The 12,844-nt window shown below is 47.8% G+C and overlaps 1 protein-coding gene across 8 annotated transcripts in view; it reads right to left on the bottom strand.

Annotated features, from left to right (window-relative positions):
* Positions 1–12,844, bottom strand: part of Pacsin2 (protein kinase C and casein kinase substrate in neurons 2) — an 86,282-nt gene that overhangs the window by 44,348 nt on the left and 29,090 nt on the right. The window contains exon 1 of one of the 8 annotated variants that reach the window (XM_063243777.1): positions 1,727–2,002. The exons of 6 other annotated variants lie outside the window; for them this stretch is intronic. The gene's annotated coding sequence lies outside the window, so the exon portion shown is untranslated. Of the gene's footprint in view, positions 1–1,726; positions 2,003–12,844 lie in introns of those variants that run through there. One more of the 8 variants, XM_023565375.2, reaches the window with a different exon arrangement.

The following is a 12,844-nucleotide window of genomic DNA, read 5'->3' as shown; positions in this document are numbered from 1 at the left end:
ATCTTGCTGGTGAGAGTGGCTGTGGTTCACTTTGGGGGAGCTCTGGTCTTACATCGAGCATCACGTCCTGGTTCCTGAGGGCAAGACCTGTGCTGTTTCATCTCCAAGATGAACCGCCATGCTGGCTTTCTGGCATGTACTCGACTGTGCTTGCTGTTGGAGGAGCTTGGGACCTCCATGTCACTGAGAGTGGCTGTGGTACTTTTCAGGGTAGCCCTGGTTCTTATTTTGAGTATGACTTCTTGGCTCCAGCATAGAAGCCTCAACCTACCAAGCACAGCTCCTTCACCCAGCACGGAGCCATAAAATAGACTGGCATGAGTCCTTCTCGTGGGTTCTAGACCACTAGACTCCGGGAGGCACTATCGTGGGCTCCAGGTTTTCAGCTGGACTCATGTGTGACACTGCTGTGGGATCCAAGCCCGTGGTTGAGTATCACAGGTCTTTAGTGCTTTGGACAGATTTCCTGCACTTTCTTGTGTTAAAACTCTGGGTGACTCATGAATAGTATTATAAATTCTGTGTCCTGATTCAAACTGTTCTCCCCAAAACCCCTGACTACAACACTGATATACTCTTCCATCTGTGAGACATGCTTTGAAGAAATAAGAATGCAGCATTTAAAGTCCATCTAGATGGAATGTCCACTTTACAAGCTTTAATTTTGTGACTTGAACAATTATTTCTAAGATGACAATATGTAATCCATTAACTAGTGATTTCCTACTGTTCATTTTTTTTCTGTAAATCTGTATAACTTGTACCCTTTCCCTGCTTTTTTTTTTTCTTTTCTCCTTAAATAAAATTAAAAAAAAAAATAAAGTCCATCTAGAATTCAGTTAGATTACATTATCAGGAAGAGATCTGAGAACAGAGTTAAATGAACAAAGACAAACCTGACAGACACAACTAAGGTCCTTAGAGGTTCCTAGAAATGTCACGTGACCCTAAGTATCAGACACACACAAACCACGGTGGGTAACCAAACTAGAAGCATGTGTCCCAGTGTGGCACAGACCACATCAGCATGGCATCTTCCGAGAGGACACTGCTGTGTTCACAGCAATAGCTAATCCAGTAAGACAGTGACAGGCCACTTAAGGATCAGAATTAAAAGCAAGCTTCTAATTAAAAGTATAGCACTACACAAATAAAAGGAGGAGCTATGATTTTTCAATCCCAGAATATGACTTGCAAAAAGAAACAATTAAAAACCTACGTCAGCCTAGTCAGTTACTCAACAATGAAAGTGTTCACTCTACTCTCCCACAGGGTGTAAGCAGAGGGCCTGCAGCAGCGCTCCGCGGAAGACCAGCTGACAGGGCAGGGGCGCAGGAAGGGGCCTGGCGCTGCTGCACGCTAATTCGGGGAGCCCGAGACCCGCCGGGAACCAGTGGTCACGGTCAGCTGGCAAGGTCATTGTTCCTTTTCTCTCCAAGTCCCATTTACCTGTCAGCAGGTTAAATCTGGTTGTTAAGAAAGGAAAGAGCAGCAAGTAATAAACATGTCTTAAGGCAGGAGAAAAAAACCCTCTATTAACAATTAACTCGTTTAGCTGACTGGAAAGAAAAAAATACAGCTAGAGGTACCCAAAATTGACCTAAAAAATACCAAGACGAAGTTTCAGAGTCATTCTATTTTGGAAGAAAGCTTACAGAGATGCTCTAAAACCAGGTAAAAATGATAAGGTGCCCACCTTCCCTTGCTTAGGCCAAAATCTACTCACCAAGAAAACCCCGCACTCACTGACGCTCTCCCAAGGTCCGGGACAAAACATTCCAGCCTGGTTAACAGGGAGCTGGCTGAGCACTTCCGTCAAGAAGCTCTAAACTAGGAGAGACTGCTGTTAAGCCACACACTCCGAAGATGACCAGTGAAAACCCTCCCTTCACAGAAGGCTGCCTTGAAGGAACGCACCCAGACAGCACACTCGCCGTGCGGTCAGACCTGGCTGTACCTGCCTCCTTCCGACCCTGCTGGCCGCTGACCTCCGCCTCCAGCAGAGCTCCCCCAGCACATTTCATCACTTCCTGTTGGCTGCTGAGATAAGGGCATTCCTACAGCTGCATTCCCGGTGCAGACCCGGTACAGTCCCAGTGCAGGCTCCCTGGCTGCCATTCCAATCACAGAAGAATTCTTTTCACAAAGTAGCCACAGAACTCTAGCAATTTCCACCAATGGTCAAGGAGAAGAGACCACCTGGGCAGTCCCCCTGAACGCAGAACCACCGCTTCAGCGCTGGGTATCCCGAACTCTGCTAAGTACAGAGCCGGCTGTGCTGCGGCTCTAAGCGATGCACACAGGGCCGCTGAGGGACTGTGGACTCCTGGAGGCCCGCTGAGCTTCCCCTGTCCTCACACTGTGTTCCCTACAGATGGCTGAGCACAGCGGACGGCGGAGCCACAGAGCTCCAGGACTGTCACCTGGGCTAGGGTTAGAGTTACAGAAGAGGCTACGACTTCCCAGGTCACAAAAATTACACACCAGAAACCGAAGCGGCAGCCTCCCAAGCCATTCCAGTGCCACCTCAGCTGGGGCACGCAGACCCGCCTTTCCGCACGCCCCTCTCCCTGCAGGCTGCAGAGGGGCCTGCTCTCCCCCGGGCAGCCCGGCTCACACAGCTCACATACCCCCCGCCATCCTCACGGCCCTCGTCCTCCAGCCACCCCTTCCTCACGGGATAATAAATTCTGGAGAGGCTGGGGTCAGGCCTTTGTTCCGTGCATCCTCACTTGGACGGAACTCAGGACTCTTGGCTGCCCGTAGCTCTGAGTATGTCTCAGGGTCTTTATTCTCACTGTGGGTTGCCCTGGAGGTGACAGACTGGCATTAATCCCTCGCAGGGATTCCAATAACTGTATCAGTGGGATCACACAGATTTCTCCAGAGGAGGAGAGAAGGGATTACAGTGCTTGGATTACAATATACACTTAGTTTACAATACTAGCCTACCAACCTGTATGTGAACTAACTTGCACCCTGTGTGATACTCTTAAGACTCTTTGCTTGTATTTGGGATCTCCCTGCTTAGGAGAGAAAAAAAGACCAGCTTTGGGTCAAGTTAGTCAGGTGTGACTACAGCCAGCGTGACAGGGACTTGCTCGTGCAGGCTAATCTCACGTCATCCCACACAAGGCAAGGCAGCCCGTCAGCAGAGAGAGGACCACAGACACAGGACCCCAGACTGTCTCCTAAGAGCACAGCAGAGCACTCAAATAGGCAAATGTGACTGGGGCGCATTTGTTTTTGCTTTTTTTTTTTTTTTAACAGGGTTGTGTCATGTAGTTCAGGCTGGCCTTGAAACTTACTATATAGCCCAGGCTGGCCTCAAAATCATGGTGCTCTTTCTGCCTTAGTCTCAACTGGGATTACAGGCTTTCAGCACCACACCTAGCCATTATTGAAAAAACTAAACAAATAAACACAAAGAACCCTATTCTTTGATCTGACACAGAATTGAAAGGGAAAGAAAACAGCATGACTTTAGGCAGGAAGGAGAAGATACTCTTTCCTAACTCCATAATCCAGGTGCCTGCGAGACTGCATGGCACAGGAACCCTTCCCTTCAGGTGAAGCACGAGAGCACAGGGCTGGGCTGCATGGCCCAGCCAGGCTGTCTCCAGGCCTGCGGGAAGCGGGAGGGGCATTCTCGGCCCTGGAACCGACTGCACATGTGCTGTACGAGCACAGTTCACTGATTCGCACATGTGTGTATTCACGCTATTCTTCAATCCAAAGTTTCACAACATACAGATCAACCATTACAAACACCGTAATAAGTATTTCAAGGGCTGTTTCCCCAAGGTGTCCACCCAGAGGATAAACTCCACACCCCTATTCCCACAGCAGCCCAGACGTTACATTTAAGTGACAGTGGCTGGGACAGGGCCACCTCAACACAGGCCCCCGCCCCCTTGCAACTGGACCTGAGGAGAAGCATGGGGAAGGGAAAACATGAAATGGACACAACATATTGTAAGGGGGACCATGCTAAGGACAGGACTTGCTCCTGCTCTGGGGTAGGATATGGTGCAGTCCCCAGGCAGTGGGCAGCACTGAAACAGAAACACTGCTCCAAAACCCACCTGCTAAGCTCTGGCAGGTGCCTCAGCTGGTATTTCCAGTTCCTATTTGATTTCTCTCACCAAAGACCTGAAACCAGTGGACGCCTGAGACTCAAGAAGCAGTGCCAGGCAGAGTGCTTAGGGGCTTAGCACCCACAGGTACACAAGCCTGTCCTGAACTGGCCTGCAGTACATGGGCTGAGCAGAAGTATAAATAAACCAAATGGTGCATGCAGATGAAGGTGGAACCAAGCATGTCCCAAGCACAGAGGGACACTGTGAAGGCGGGGAGCAGCTATGGACAGTGAGGGCAGGGCTGGTTCTCTGAGAACTTACCACCAGTCCAGTCAGCCATGGAAACCTTCAGAAAGCGTCCTGCTCCCAGTCAGCGGGAGACCAGCGCCTTCCATCACCCAGGCTCGCCCGGTGCACACCAGCTCACGGCATGGGAATTCTCCCGGAGGCAACAGGAGCTAACAGAAGGATGAACCCAGCCTGACTCAAAGACACCAAGACAAGGACCCAACACAGCTGTCTCTGTCTGACACCTGTCATTACCATGGTCAGAGGGGAAATGTTTGAGAGTCACTAAGCTCTTAAGGGACTCCATAAGATCAGTGCTACCAGTCTTGCTTTACAGGAAAGGCCAAACACCACGGAGGGCAAGCAACTGCCCAAGGTCACCCAGTAGGATGGGCTTAAACCAGGTTCACCTGACTCATTCAAAGCCAAGCCTCTTTCTGTCTTACTCAGGCTGAAAATGTAGATACTTGGCAACAGATCATCTTCGCTGGAAGGAACAAGCTGACTGAATATGATTTTCCCGCTCTATCCTTCTAATACTTCTAATACTGGTCTATCCTTCTAATACTATTATGTTTAAAACAAAACAAAGTGCTTTTGAGATATAGTTTGAATACTAAACAATTCACCATTTAACATGTACAGTTCAATATACTTGATATATTCACAGATGTATGCCACCGTCACTCCCTCAATTGTAGGACATCTCATCACTTCAAACAGAAACCCTGTCCCCTTAGCAAACTCCCTCCCCCAATTCAGCCCCCAGCCTCAGGTGGCCCGGTCCCCTGCACTGAGATTTACAGAGAGGCTACACACAGTACTGGGTTGGCTGAGCAGAACAAGACAAGGACAAAGCAGGTGTCTGGGCGGCAGCAGATACAGGGAAGTAGGGGTACCTGGCAGCTCAGCCTGGGGGTGCACAGCTCCTATGTCTCTGGGCTCTCAACTTAGCAAGCTCAAAACACAGAAGTAGGTGATCCACGTGAGCTGGGTTACAGGCTTCACACTATTAGTAATTCCCATCTCCCCATGTGCAGAGAGGCCAACGTCAAGACTGTACTAGCTGCCACAGCCAGGAGGAATCGAAATGAAGCAGTAAAAAGAAAAACTACCACGGACACAAGATTCAGGCTCTTAATGAGGATTCCGCTAAAATCGGATTTATCTGATTTTATCTGCTCTGCCCTCCTCAATGCTGCCCAAGGCTGGGGGTAAATGGAAGACTGCAAAGACATCATCCACATAAAGTCCTGCAGCTTCTCACACTTCTCCACAGCACATTGAACCCTGACTGTGGCCAGGCACAGTGGTGCACTCGGAGTCCCAGCTACTCAGGAGAATCGCAGGTTCAAGCCAGCCTCGGCAACCAAGACCTGTCTCAAAAACAAAATGTTTTTAACAGGGCGGTTGGTGGGAAGTAGTTCTGTGGTTCGCTCAGAACAAGCAAGGCTCTGGCTCAATCCCTTGTAGTGAGACAAAACAAATAAACAAAAATACTCCATCTGTGGATAGCATCAATGCAACTTAATAAGAAGAAAGAATGGGTGGCTGAGGCAGGAGGATCACAAGTTCAAGGCTAGCCTACGCAATTTAGTGAGATCTTACCCCATTTTAAAATAAAGGAATGAGCTATAACAGATGTGACATTGGTGAATCACAAAACATTGCTGAGAAAAGCAGCCAGATGCAAACATAACACAGCTGCTGAGTATGAAACTCAAAGCCAGGTAAATCTCTTCCACAGTGCTAGAGCAGAGTTCGCCCGGCCCCGGGGTGGGGTGGGGGAGTGACTGCAAAGGGCACCAGGAACCTCTGGGTGCTGCAGAATGTGGTCTTGATTGGGGCAGAAGCTTCCCAGGTGTGCGCAGCTAGCGATGGCCTTAAGGATGCACTGGCTGTCTGTAAATCAAATCTCAGTAAAGAGAAAGGGGAAGGAGACAGGAGAGAAGAAAAAAAGAGAGGAGAGGAAACAGGCGTCTGGAGGACTGCAGGGAGACCTCTCTCCCACCAGCCTCACTCTTGCAGCAGGAGGGCATGACACGACACACAGCGCCCTATCCGTGACAGGTCCCCCTAGTGCACTCACCGAGCCACGCCTGGGCTACCAACACACCAACAGCTCTGATGAAACCAATGTTTCTTTCTTTCTAACCAGTTTAACGCAGCTTCTCTCATTGCAATAAAGATGATGCCAGTGAGGTGACTTCAATGGCAAGTTTCAGTGACAGATTTCAATGGTTTTAAGTAAATGAGTAAAATGCAATATGCTAATACAGTGTTCATAGAATATGTTCTGCCTTCAAATCGAAAACACTAACTTGCGGGAACCTCCTGCATTCATAAATAAATGCATGTGAAAGCACTGGGACAGGTCAATATTTTTCTTGTTGGAGGAGAACAAAGTGGTTAATTCAAGTCCCACTTTCAGCCATTAAGTTTTCATAAACTAAGACGGAAATAGAGCCATCTTGCCTTTACCCTCCACCCATTCATCCATAAAAATGAGTAAGGCAAAATAAATTTCAAGCACTCTCTAAGAAGACGCCAACACAAAGCTGAGGTGTGTACCAGCTCCAACTTGGGCAAAGTTTAAAAAATAAAAAGTTAAAACCTCTTATATAAGCTTATTTACTTCTCTGGCAGTTGTTCAAAGTGTAGGAGAAGGAAAAAGAAGAGGAGGAGGAAAGAATAACTGAGGAAAACCTTCCAAGCAAAAGCATAATACAGGGAACATGCTAAAGTTTTTTTTTCTTATGCAGTTGTAAGTCCCCAAATGCTAGCAGGAGAAGCAACACCTGGATTTCCACACTTCTCAGTGAGGAAGCTAGCACACCACCCGAGCCCTAGAGCAGCCCAAGCCTTCCTTGGACAACACACTGAAGGTGGAAAATGATCTGAGGTTCAAGAGAACGCTGAGCAAGGTCCACGATGGGTTTGGGAGTGTGTTCAGGGTTAGAGCCGGGGCCTTGCTGCATCAGTGTTTTAGGGGCCGATTTTTCTCCCTCATTTATTTATATTTCCTCTCAGCCCTCAGCTATCATTTGGATCTTAAGCATCTTCCAAAGGTCCACAGAGCAGTGTCACTGCAGGGGGTGGGGAAACCTCAAGACCTGGCCTAGGCGACAGACAGCTTCAGGCCACAGCCTCACAGGGTCTCTGCCGCCTCCAGACACGCTCCTGCTGCGATGCTCTGCTTCACCACAGGCCCACAAGCAACTGGGCCAACCAGCCACGGCCAGAAATCGCCACAACAGTGAGCTTAAGTGACTCTCTTGTCTTTGTAAGTTGGTCATCCCACATACCTGTTATACCCTGTTATACAGAAATATTTTTTTTTGGTACCAGGAATTGAACTCAAGGCCTTGGTGCTTTTTTTTTTTTTTTTTTTTTGGTACTGGGGATGAAACTCATGACTTAGTGCTTGCCAGGCAGGCTCTTGTGCTGTTTGTTGAGCTACATACCCAGGCCCCAACCCCACCCATTATGATGAGGCAATGCTAACAAACCATGTGACAAGCATTTATTCAGCACCTTCTCCACGTTGGAAGTTATAGTTCACTCCATAATTCAGCATCCAAGTCCCTAAGTGGCTTAGACTCCAGGATGCTGACAGATGAGTGGCCCACGACCACCAGTGACAGGTGCTGTATAATAGACCTCACCAGGAAGCCAAGTTGGGCTGGAAGTGAGGAGGCGATGTGGGCAGCTGCCCAGGAAGGTGAGCCCCAAGCCAAGTCGCACTAGGGGCTTCCACTTCCTCATTCACTCTGGCTTCGCTTCCTCCGAAGGCAAACAGGGCACCAGACAGAAGCTCCCTGATCCCCTTTTACTGATGACAAGAAAAGCTGCCAACACAAGGCTGCCAACTTTATTTTGTCCACTAAGGGTATTTAAAAAAAGAAAAAATCTCTCATCTCCCACTATTTTATTTCAAAGCCATTCTACTAATAAAAACGACCCTTTCACATACGCTCACACACAGACAGGTACACAATGAGTATTTCTTATACGACATGCTTGGGACCAGAAATACTTCAGATTCCAGAATTTCTTGGATTTAAAGTATCTGTACCTATACAGCAAGATATGGGGGTGGGACCTAAGTCAAAACACAGAATCCATCTACTTTCAACACACCACTACACATAGTTTAATGGTAATTTTATGCAATATTTTAATGATTTGGTCTAAAAAACAAAAGTTTCATTGTATGGCATTTCCTGTTTGTGGTATAACATTGTTGCTCTAAAAATTTCTGATTTTGGAACATTCTGGTATTTGGATTTTCAAATATCCCAATTTCAGAATAAATAAAAGTCTCTAAGCTGAAATCTTCAGTTTTGTAACAGAATAACTGTACTGCTGATGTCTGGACCACAAGACATGAATGATCACCACAGACTGGCTTTTGGAAATCCTGTGTACTAGACAGTAAAATCAGGCCCGATACTGAGCGCTCATCCTCTGATGTTTCACACACATCTGCTAGGACCTCTGTATACAATGACTTTATAGTCACAGTCACCTTGTCATGCAGGACTGTCATCCCTGGGTCTTGGATGGAAAATGAGTTTGAGGGCAAACACCATGGTCACCCACAGGCAGTGGGCAGCACTAGCTCCTCTGAGACCCTCTGCCAACACAGCAGGGTACTGCAGCGCAACTTAAGGGGACCAGGAGTCCTCAGTAAAACAAAGTGTCTATTTTATTGCTGTTGCTAATTTCCTACAGTTCCAAATAACTAACTCAAATTCTTTGTAAAATCAGGAGGGATATAAATATTACAACAAATGAAATCATGACCCAAGGCATTCCAGGACCCTCTCATATCTTCTTTCTCTTCGCAATTTTGGACCAGTACTAAAGAAAAAGAGGAGCTGAGTGTGGTGGCACACACCTGTAACGCCAACACTCAGGCTGAGGCAGGAGGATCATTGCGTGTTCAAGGCCCACGCAGCAAAACCTTGTCTCAAAAAGACAAAAACAAAAATAAAGAGGGGAAAATGAGAAAAGACCAAGGATTCTCAAAAGCCAAGAAATGGGAAACACATGAACACTCAGTCAAGATTTTCGAAATTATACTTCAACCCAGATGTAAACAGTACACACCTGAAGCCTCTATGCACTGATGTCACACACATTAGATGTAAAAGACATGGTCTGAGCTGAGCATGTGGTGAATCCCTGTAATCCCAGCATGCCATGAGGCCAGCCTGGGCTACACAGCAAGTTCAAGGCCAGCCTGAACTACCCAGTAAGAACCTGTCTCAATAAACAAACACACATGGTCACTAATTTCTAAGAGCTTTCCTTACTCTCTAAAATAGGCATATAATCATAAACAAAACAAGTTTAAGATGTGTCTCATTTTACAAACTTCCTGTCTTAGATCTCTACTCATCACTTAAAATTCGAGTCCGCTAGGGGCTGGGGATTTAGCTCAGCAGCATAAGTGCCTGCCTTGCAAGCATGTGGTCATGAGTTTGATCCCTGGTACCAGTAAAAAAAAAAAAAAAAAACTGGAGTCCGCTGTGTTTAATGATCTTTTGCATCATCTTCCCAGAGGTATTTCTGCACAGATATGAGACATGGCCACATGAGGATGTGGACCAGGTGGCCAATGGGAGGTGGACCCACTGCAGACCCTCCCGAGCACTGCACAGGTGGCTGGGCACTGCGATGAAGTAACTTGAGGCAGTGGTGGGCAGCTGTAGGATCACGAAACTGTGAAGCCAAGGAAACAAGGCTACAAAGAGCCCAAAACATTTAAGATGAGCAGCATTCCGAGTGGCGCTGGCAACAGTCAACACCACAGCTACGCTGTCAATAGTTCAGGACTGATGTTTGTGTCAGATGGAAAATAATTTTTTTCTTTACTTAGTGGACAACATCAAACATAAAGAGTAGAGACAGAACAATGTCCCCCATTTCAACAGTTACCGACAAGGTCCATCTTCCTTCCCGTGCTCTGAGAACGTAAATGCCCACAGAAGGATGAGCCCAGTGCATCTCTACGCTCTGGCAGGGCTCCTTGCACTAGCACCCAGCAGACCCTTAGCCCAAAGCGAGCGCTGAAGGCACCCACATCTTGTGGGGAGCCGAGTCACTTAAAACATGTGTGCAACCCAGGCATGGCAACAAAACCCTGCAAGGTCAGCAGTGACGCTGTCGAGGTGATACCACACGCCCTTGACATCATGCGCTATCTCCCCTCTGTCCCGCCAAGGTTTCTCTCACCAAACCACAAGCCCAGTCTAACAAGGAAACAGCTGGCAGACTCCAGCTGAGAGACGCGTACACCACCCCCAGCTGCATGCCTCAAAACTGCCAGAGTCCTGAAAACCAGAGCAAGCTGTGATACTATCACTGATGAGAAAGGACTCAGGAACATGACTAACATGTGTGACATGGACACCAGACTGGGATGCTGGCACTGATTAAATCTGGGTGCAGCCAGTGCTCTAGTTAATGAGTTGAAATCACACTAATTTATTAATTTTGACAAATATATTATGGCTATGCAAACTGTTAATGATGGGGAAACGGGGTGAGTATGGGAAACTTCTATATTGTTTTTGCAACCACTGTGTAAGCATTTTTCAAAATAAAAGCTTACTACAGAAATAATACAGACTTTTAAATCAATAATATCCATTATGTCATTTAAAAAGGAGTGACTAGTCTTTGCTTTAAAACACAGCTAGGAAAGGGGAAGCACAAAGAAAGAAAACAATCTATTAAAAACCTTGAAGAAAGTAACAGTCTGGAAAGGAAGCTGGGCCCTCTGCAAGCTGAAGGGCACACAAGGTGATCAGCACTGCAGTCCAGCTGCAACAGCAGCGTGAGAACTGACTGACTTCCAAACCCGAGGCTGCCAGGCAGTGGCCGCCTGCTCCAGCCCCAGCTCCCTGCCCACCCTGACCTGCGCGACCTCTCGCCTCCCCACACCCCTCTCCGCTCCAGCCCACCCCAAGCATCCCTCTTCACTCACACAGTAGCTTCCCAGGTTCTGCAGGTTAGTAGTGCCAAGCTTACAATAATGAAAGAAGGAAGCACCACAGTACCAGGTGGTGTCCAGCAAAATTATATCTAAGAGAAAAGATGAACTCTCAGAACTACGTCCTAAGAAACCTGAAATCACAGCTCTGCACCAGGGCCAAGCTGGGGGAGCAGCACACTCCTAGCCAGCTGGACCTACCGAGCCCATGGGCTGCCTTGCCGTGGTAAAGAGTTCAGGCACGCCTTCACACAGCTTTCCACAAGCTTCTTCTGAACAGCACCTTCCTACCCGTGAAGCAGGACAATATTCTAAAACACAGACACACTCCTGGATTTTCAAATGATGAACAGCATGTGTGGAACAAATTCATCCTGAACTGGACTTCAGAAGGCTTCTGTAGCTGGGGTGAAGAGGGAGGCAGGACCTGAGACAGAGCAGCTGCGGCCTGCCGCCTGCTGCGGCAGACCCGCCTGGAAGCCACCAGCCCAAACTGGAGCGATCTGAGGCATGCTGGTCCAAGTGCCCTGCAACAGAACTACTGAAAGGTAAAGCCAGTAGTGATGTTTTTGAAACAATCTTTAACAACAAAAAGAGACAGAAGCAACCCAAATCAGTTGATGTTTGTTCTCCAGAACAAGTTTCCCACTGACATGTTTCCTCCTCAGCGAGGCACACTCTCCTGAGCAACTTCATTATTTCTACAGTGAGGCACGCTCTCCTGAGCAACTTCATTACCAGGAATCCGTGAGTGTCTTGCAAAACGCAGGTCGGAACTTCCCTCATGCTCTGAATTATGCAACCAAGAATCTGCACAATAGTCATTGCTCAACGGCCCTCTGCTAAAGCTTTATCCTTCAACTTCACATGAGAAAAGTTACAAATGCTTGTTCCATTCTTTTTTTTTTTTTTTTTTTTTTTTTTGTCTTTTTCGTTTTTACCGGTACCAGGGATCGAACTCACGACTGCCTGCTTGCAAGGCAGGCGCTTATGCCGCTGAGCTAAATCCCCAGCCCCTTGTTCCATTCATTTTTAAAATGATCTCACTGGAAACTCCAAATATACTCCAAAATTTGCACACTGGACAGCGGTAAAGCTTGTGGGCAACCTCTCGGGGCAAGGTGCCAGTTCTCCACTCAGCCTGGGCAAGCACTGACAGGGGCCAGGCCCGGATCGCTCCCTCCTAAGCTACCTCTCAAGTCTTGGGCCTGGGCCTGTCTCCAGGCCCCTCTTCATCAGGCCTCACTGCTCATTTCCCGGGCAACCCCAACAGGGTTTTAGCACCTCCAGGTGTAGCACACACTAAGAGGAGAAAGAGAAAGCCCGTGACAGACATGGCAGCCAGGGCTCAGGTGCAGACAAGTGTCAAGAGGAAGCACGGCCTCGATTCGGAGCCTCATACCAACTCCAGCACGCAGCGACTAGCTATGGAGCTCCAAGGCCATTTACCTCTTGGCCTCAGCTTCTTCAGCTGCCA

The sequence above is a fragment of the Cavia porcellus genome, unplaced genomic scaffold (genome assembly GCF_034190915.1).
Source record: "Cavia porcellus strain 051 isolate PalLab524CR breed Dunkin Hartley unplaced genomic scaffold, mCavPor4.1 scaffold_40, whole genome shotgun sequence".
NCBI classification, from domain to species: domain Eukaryota; kingdom Metazoa; phylum Chordata; class Mammalia; order Rodentia; family Caviidae; genus Cavia; species Cavia porcellus.
The sequence above is the reverse complement of the archived record's forward strand: the minus strand, read 5'-3'. Positions and strand labels throughout refer to the sequence as shown.